Below are 7,010 nucleotides of genomic sequence, written 5' to 3'. Positions count from 1 at the left end.
TATGTTGTACTAAGAATTAAACTGGACAGTGTTGGCTCAAAAAAAAAAAAAAGAACTAAATCGCCTTGAAGGAATTAACATGTGCTCTTATTGTAGGAGAGAATTTCTCTTCATTATACTCCAATAAAATTAATTTAAAAATTATTTTCCAAAATCAACACCATTCATAGTATATTTTATCAGTTGTATTAGTTGTACATAAAATATCGTGTGAAATTGACGCCCTCTGATTAATAATTAACAATTTGTTATCATTTTGATTCATTTTTCATTGTTCAAATGTTTCATGAAAATTGAATGCCAAAGTATTCACAAAAAGAGTACCATTTTTAGCATGTTAATCTAGAGATCAAGAGAAAATTAATGACACAATCGGATGAATTTATGAGGTTATAAAATTTTAGATAAAGGTAAATAGGTAATCCATAGGGATAATATTTGTGCCACTACTCCAAGCTTTCACACCCAACGAAGCCATATACAGTTGAAGGTGGGTAATTGCACTCCCTCAACTTTGGTAAAATTACAACAGCATTAGGAAAATTGAGAAGATTTTAAATTATATTATACTTGCCCTCCTCCTTCCCCCCATCCCCAAATATGTAAAATGACCTTTTATAGTTGTGATAAGTGTGTATTTTGAGTACTTTAAGTGTGTTTTAGTTATTTTTATAGCTAATTAATTAGGTTTCTAGTGAATTATGCATTTTATGGTTTAGGTATGAAAAATTATATTTCTATGTGTTTAAAGTGGTGAAAATTTCATGTTTTTGTAGGTTTAATAATTCAATCATCAAATGCGTGATTTGAGAAGATGATTGGTTGATTATTGATGATTTAAAGGTTTTAAAGAGAATATGAAGTGCAAAATACTCAAGAGATGAAATGCAATCAAGTATACAAGAAGAGAAATTTGACAGTTTTGACATTTTTTGATGTTTCGGCTATATCTTGAGCAATAAGTTTTGGATTGAGGTGATTCTTAAGCCATTTTGAAACTAACACATAGCTTTATATTTCGTATGAGACATCGAAATCCAGTTCATGCGTTTTCTTAATCAAAATGTCAAAATACAGTCGGTCATTTTTATTATCAAAAGCTGAAACAGGGAGTTGATCAGTTAAGGGTATTTTGGTCATTGCTTAGTATACAAAGTTCTAAAACTTTCATGTTTTGCATAAGATCTTGTTCAGCCTTCATCATTGAGAAAATATCAGTGAAAATTGGTGCAAAAATAGAGCAAAATTGAAGGCTGGCCAGAATTAAGAAAACCTGCAAAAGAAGCAAAACGTGGTGTCATACGCGACCTCATGCCCGTGTTTTCATGGGTCACGTTTTCTTCAATTGCGGCTACAACTTGTTCTATAACTTGTACTCTGTTCACACAAGCTTTTTGACCAATTTGTCCGCAAGAATTTCGACTGGATATGAGCAAGTAAGCATAGAAACTTCAAGAAACAACTTTTGGTGATTTTAAGAGACAAAATTACCAACTAGAAATAACTCTTTTTGAGCTTGAATTCTCTATAGATAGGGGCTCTTGGAGAGCTTATTTTGATAACTTTGGAAGGCTAGAGACACTACCAACAATGTAGTTTTCGCTAGTTTTTCTTAGTTTATAAATATATTATAGTTAGTGTAGTTTATCCATCTTGTATTTGTAGTTAGATTTGGATGAAGATTTAAGGAACAAGATGGAGAGTTTGGAACTCATGTGACAAGGGTGACTACTTTCCTATCACTTTTTATTTTGTATTTGAGTTATGTTTAGCTACACTACAAGTATAGTCTTTTCTTTCATTTTCTTCATGTTTTACTAAAGTTTATGCTTAAAGTTATGGATGAACTTTCTATATCTTGTTAATAACATTTATTTGGTTATTTGATGATATTATTTTGAGCAAGCACTTTTGCCTTTCTAATCATAATTGAATGCCATTAATTATGATAATCTTAAAGTGTTAAGTTTGTAATAAGAATTGGGATTCGACACTAGTTCAAAGTAGTGTTAAACCTAGGGAGCTCAAGTGAGTAGCGGTGCACCTTTGTGGCTTTGGTGGCTTGTTCCGTATAATCTCATAGAAGAAATAAACTTGTAATTGATTTCATAGCCACGAGAGTAGGTATGACTTAGTTACAAGTATAGTTATTTCACTATGGGAGTACGTTTCACATACATTAGGAAATTACGCCATAATTAATCAAGATAATCATACTCAATTAACCAGTAATTTCACTTGTAAGAGAAGTAAGAAATTCCATAACCTTAGAAGCATTCTATTGTTATTTCTATTACTTTTATCTCATGTTTATATTGTAAATTTAATTTCTATTCATGGATTGGGACAATTTTGATTGTTCAATTCATGGACTAAATGGCCTGTTTAACAAATGAGTTTTTGGCTAAGTTTGTCTCCTACCAGTGTTTTAATAACTTTAGTTATAGCAATCTCAAAAAACTTCTCAAAAATTTTAAATTACACACTTCAAAACATCCAAAATACAAAAAAAAAAAAATTTACCTTCCTCCTTTTCCTTTTTTTTTTTCCTTTCCCACGTCAACCCACTACCACTTTCGGCGTCGAAAACCTCTTTCCCATCTCTTCTGGCGCTGACAGAGGTAAGTTTTTTTTTTTCCTCTTCTCCCTCTCCCTCACCTCTTCCCCTCCCTTCTTCACCTCTTCTCCCCTCTTCCCTACCACCTCTCTCCTCGCCTCTCCCTCCCCCTCCCCCCTGCGTAGATCGCATGGCCAAATCTGGTCGCTCAATCTCCCTTTCCCTCGTGCAATTTGGCCGCACGACCATATCTAGTCGGACAACTAGATTGCATGACCAGATTTGGTCTCGCAATTTGCGTAGAGGGGAGAGGGAGATTGACGGGGGAGGGAGAGGGGGGAAAAGAGGTGGCTGGGAAGAGGGGAAGGGAGAGAGAGAGAGAGAGAGAGGAAAAAGCCAAAAAAAAAAATTCTGCTACTGCCGGCTGTGGGAGGGTTAGGGGGAGAGGGAAAAATGCAAAAAAAAAAAAAAATTGTTGTTGTTGCTGCAACTTGCGATGGGGAGAGGGGGAAGGGAAAAGAAGAAGAGAGGAAAGAAAAGAAAATAGAAAGAAAGAAAAAGAAAAAAAGTTTTCCATGTTAAATATTTTTCTTATAACTTATATAGTAAAGCATAGTAAAGTTTTAGGTAAATATAAAAAAAAAACTCATTTGCCAAACCAATTATTTATATGCTGCCCAGTATACCTATAGCATAGGGACCATAGTGGGGAAAAATGGGTCAATTGTATCATAATTCAATCCTCAGTTTTCAGCTAAAACCCTTTTTTTTTCATGGTAACAGAATTTATTACCTAGTTAATTAGCTAGTAATTAATCCAAAACCAGATTGGTTTTTAGCTTAAAGTATTAAGAATCTAAGTCGTTCTTTGGCTGCATTTAGTCCCAATAGAATTTCTTGGAAATTTTTAGCTAGAGCGGCAGCTCTTCTACCTCAAGTCTACCACAGAATTTTTTTTTCAGAAACATTACTTTGTTTCAATTAGCTGTTTTTAGTGGTGCTTTTTGAAATATTTTACTGTAATAATATAGTTAAAAACTTTTACCGTAGATGAGGTTACTTTTTGTATTTTTGGTGTTTTTTAAGATTTTTTTTTATATTTTTGATGTTTTTGAAGTTATTTTTTGATGTTTTTGAGGCTTTTTTGTATTTTTGGAATTTTTGAAGTTGTTTTTGATATTTTTGAGGTTATTTTTATTTCATATTACTGAAGTCTTGTAGTTGAAAAACTTGTTTTTTTAAAAAAATCCTCAGTCCAAACAGAGCTCTTTTCTAAAAACTGGGAAGGGAGAAAAGAAAAGATCATTTGACTTTATTGCTAGGCCTTACCTAGTTGGTCCCTGAAGAAGCACGGAACTTCCCCGAACCGAACTGACCAGATGAGCTCGGCTTGATGGCGGAAAGAGCGCGTCCTAAGCCTGAAAGAAAGACAAGAAGGTGAACTGACGGGGGCCCCAAGTTTGTCCCCGAGGGCACTCCGACGGCTAAGTTAGTTTTCCGGTGAGTAAGGTTCACGGGAAGCCAACAGTCGAGAGTGGTTGCCCAGAAATTAGTGAGCGTACCGTCCGCAGTCGTTGTGTGTTACTGTTTATACCTGCTGAGGACTCCGACCTCCGTACGTTTCGGGACTTGCCCTGGATAGCTCCCAATCCCGCGTGGAGGGGGATCCTCCCCGCCCTCTGCGGGATAGTTCTCTGGAGCCCCGCGGAGCCCTAGCCGTCGTGCGACCTGGGCTGGTTCCCCATGGGCCCGGAGTTCAAGCCCAGCTCAGATCGCCCTGGGCTGCCACGTGTACAGGCCCAAGATGGGGCCTCCGCACTAGCCCCCTAGATTAGGTCAGGCTCCCAGGCAGACCTGATCTACTCCATTGCCACGTGGGAGCCCATCATCGCACTGCTCTGCCGCGGTCACCTCTGGTGCAGTGCTGACATTGGGAAGTGGAGTCCGCGTCCTTTCAGTTGTCGCGTCCCCTCGGTCTCCGTACCGCTATTAAATGTGTTCACATGAGACGGTTCAAATTCAAGCAACCGTTTTCCCCCCATCTGGCCCCCTATAAATAGGCATTCCAAGACTTTCTCTAACTCTATTTGCCATTTTTCGCTTCCTTCGTGCATTTTTCAATTTCCGGCAACAAGACTTCCGGCTTCCGGCTTCCAGCGCCCAGATTCCGGCGACTTCTCCATCCCTTTCTCCACTCCGATCACCAGTAAGTCCTTTCCCCTCTTCTTTCGCATTTCCTTTCCTCCTTTTGCCACCCCCTGCATTTTATGTCGGGTCACTCCGACGTCACTTCCACCGCATCCCAGACTCCGGTCCGTCGTATAGCCACCAGAATCTTCATTTCCTCTTCGTCCTCGTCTTCATCTTCATCTTCATTTTCATCTTCACCATCTCCTTCTCCTTCTTCATCTTCTGCTTCCAACCCCAATTTTTCCATTCCTGACTTGCTTGAGCCCATTGACATCATGAGCTCTCCGTCTGCCCATTCTCCTTCTGCCCGACTCCTGGAGGAGGCGGCCGAGCTCGATGCCTTCATCGAGCACTAAGCCACTTCTGTCCCCTCCCCCAAGTCCCCGCATAACTCCCCTGGCGGAGCCCAGGAGGGAGCGGGGGAGGACAGGGACTCCTCCGAGGGGACCCCTGCCGCCGAGCAGGGGGATGATCCTGAGTTCGACTACGGTCACCTCGACCGGGAGGAGACCACCATCTCGCCCGGGGCAGTGGCCGAACTGGCCGCGTCATTCTCTATTCCTCCGGCCTTCGAGCCGCGAGCTGCCGGCCCCACCGACCGGGCTTGCCGACCTCTCCCAGGCTTTGTAGCCGTCTACAAAGAGCAACTGGTCGCGGGGCTCCGACTCCCCATTCCTCCAGCCCTGGCCGAGATTCTAAGCTACTGGGGCTCAGGATCACCCAGGTCCACCCTAACTCGATCAGGATCATTTTCGGATTCCTGATCTACTGCCAGATCTGTTCCATCCCCTATTCTCTCTCTCTCTTCCGTGCTACCTTCGCCCTCAAGGCTTCTCTCCCTGGGTTGTACTACTTCTGCCGCCGCTCCGCCAACAACCGCGGCGGGAAGGGCGCCCAGAATCTCCTCTATGGGGTCTCCTCTTCCGTGAAAAACTGGAAGGGGGACTTTTTTTTCGTTAAAAACACTCACTTTCCCCCCAACGCGTGGAAGGTTGGGGGAGTCGGGGACGACCCCTATCCCGAGGACCTGGACCCAGAGGCCTTCGGCCAGCTGTTGGGCTCTGCGACGAAGCTGTACGCAGCCAAGTTCTCCACTGAGCAGATTTCCGCAGTCGGGCTGTTGGGGAGGCTGTTCGGGTCCCCCGGAGGGGTGGAGTTCTCCCCCGCCGACCGAGATACCTGTAATACTGCTCATGTTCCCTTGTTATCTGTTTTCTTGTTATCTGTTTCCTTGTTATCTGTTGCCTTTTTCCCTGTATTTCTCTGACTTGTAGCACTAATCCGGCGGTGTTCTCTGCAGTGAAGAGGCTCTCCAGGCTGCTGGGCGCGCCAACCGAGGAGATCGCCTCCACCACACAGCCGAAGGCGGCGAAGAAGGCCCCTGAGGCCTCTGCGACTCCTGGGAGCAGCTCGACCCCCCAGAAGGAGGCCTCTCAAGCTCAGTCCCCCTCCAAGCAGGCCCCCTGCAAAAAGAAGGCCACGGGGCAGAAGAGGGGGAGAGATGACGAGCCTTCCCAGCCTAGGAAGAAACCTGCGCAGGGCCCAGCACAGCGCCCTCTCCAGCTGACGTCTGGGGGCCCTGTCCACCTGGGGGTAGGCTCCGCGGAGGAGCACGCCCAGGAGAGCGCCCCCCGAGCTTGTGGCACTTCCGATGTCATGCTCGGCCAGCTCGACGGCCCACTTGGTCATCCTGCCCGAGACTTCGGGCTTGGTGAGTATCTGCCGTAGGGGCTAGCCGGTCATGGCGACGATGCTGTGGGTCTGGAAATAAGGTCGGAGTTTTCGGGCAGCATGCACCAGGGCGAGGACCAGTTTCTCGGCCGGCGTGTACCGCGTTTTTGGACCTTGCAAAGCGCGGCTAACGTAATATATTGGCCTCTGAGCCCCCCTGTCTTCCCGCACCAAAATCGCGCTAACGGCCTCATTGCAAACGGACAAGTACAGGAACAAGGTTTCTCCCTGTTCAGGGGCGATCAGGGTGGGTAGCTCGGCCAAATACGCCTTTAGGTCGGTAAAGACCTTCTCGCATTCCTCGATCCACTGGAAGTCCTTAGGCGCCTTCAGGACCCGGAAGAAGGGGAGCCCCCTCACCGCGGACTGTGAGAGGAACCTATTCAGGGCGGCCATCCTTCCCGTGAGTCGCTGGACCTCCTTCACATTCCGTGGAGGGGCCATGTCCATGATGGCCTGGAGTTTTTCGGGGTTGTCCTGAATCCCTTCTCGGGAGACCAAGAAACCGAGGAACCGGCCCGACCTAACTCCG

This window comes from Coffea eugenioides, chromosome 11 (assembly GCF_003713205.1).
Source record: "Coffea eugenioides isolate CCC68of chromosome 11, Ceug_1.0, whole genome shotgun sequence".
Taxonomy (NCBI): domain Eukaryota; kingdom Viridiplantae; phylum Streptophyta; class Magnoliopsida; order Gentianales; family Rubiaceae; genus Coffea; species Coffea eugenioides.
Note: the sequence above shows the minus strand (reverse complement) of the source record.